This window comes from Sinocyclocheilus rhinocerous, unplaced genomic scaffold (assembly GCF_001515625.1).
Source record: "Sinocyclocheilus rhinocerous isolate Xijiao unplaced genomic scaffold, SAMN03320098_v1.1 scaffold5900, whole genome shotgun sequence".
In the NCBI taxonomy this organism is placed as follows: domain Eukaryota; kingdom Metazoa; phylum Chordata; class Actinopteri; order Cypriniformes; family Cyprinidae; genus Sinocyclocheilus; species Sinocyclocheilus rhinocerous.
Window position 1 is genome coordinate 2,056 of NW_015654569.1, and position 881 is coordinate 2,936.

Here is an 881-nt window from a genome sequence, read left to right on the forward strand (position 1 = left end):
TTGTTATTATTTCGACAAAGCTTAAGTTGTTTGAGAAACACATACACACACTAACAATAACAAGGAAATGAGCGTCTGAACAAAAGAAGGCCCCGACGAAGGAATTTAACTGTCTAATTGCAACGTATGGTGTTACACTTCATAAAACGGGTAAAAGTTAGAATTAGCAGGGAAATCCGACTCGGTTGCTATTGAACAGGACGTCATGTACATTAATAGGTATTCAATTAGAAATCATCTAATTAACATGGTGAAATGAACATTGCTTGCAGAAAGACCGCAAAATCACCAGAAGCTGATTTGCTTAGCCAGGGCGAAATCATAACATCATAATTTTAGTACTGAAGTGTCAGGCTATTTAAAAAAAACAATTGCTTCTAAAAACTACCGCTGGAAAACCACGGACTTGGCAACACACAAGTGAGGGGGAAACTGAATTCACCAGAACACCAACGGTAATTTACAGGAATGTTATAAACAATAATCCACAGAGAAATGTCACGGTTTGTCAAGGGAGGACCCAAATGCAGAATGGACAGGGGAAAACAGTTTATTAACAAAATGGGAACACAAGAGGATGAGGCAGGAAGACAGTACACACAATAAGCCAGAGCACACAACAGGAGAACAGGCAGGTCGGGGATGGGGAAGCTCCTGACTCCGAGGCAAAAGGAGACTAGGTAGCTCCTCAAGGAACCACAGGCTAGGCCTAGGAGATGGTAACACTTCAAGCACAACTGCCTGACAGGTCAGAAGACTCAGCGACCCGGGAGGACTCCGGAAGCAGGACAGGAACCAACTCGACAGACACACAAAGACAAGGCAACAGGGGAGACAAAAGATAAATACCGATAAAAAGAAAGAACTTGCAAAACAACGAC

The 881-nt window shown here is 42.7% G+C and overlaps 1 protein-coding gene across 1 annotated transcript in view; it reads left to right on the forward strand.

The window, feature by feature from the left end:
- Nucleotides 1-881, forward strand: part of LOC107717682 (zona pellucida sperm-binding protein 4-like) — a 6,796-nt gene that overhangs the window by 1,980 nt on the left and 3,935 nt on the right. The window lies entirely within an intron of this gene.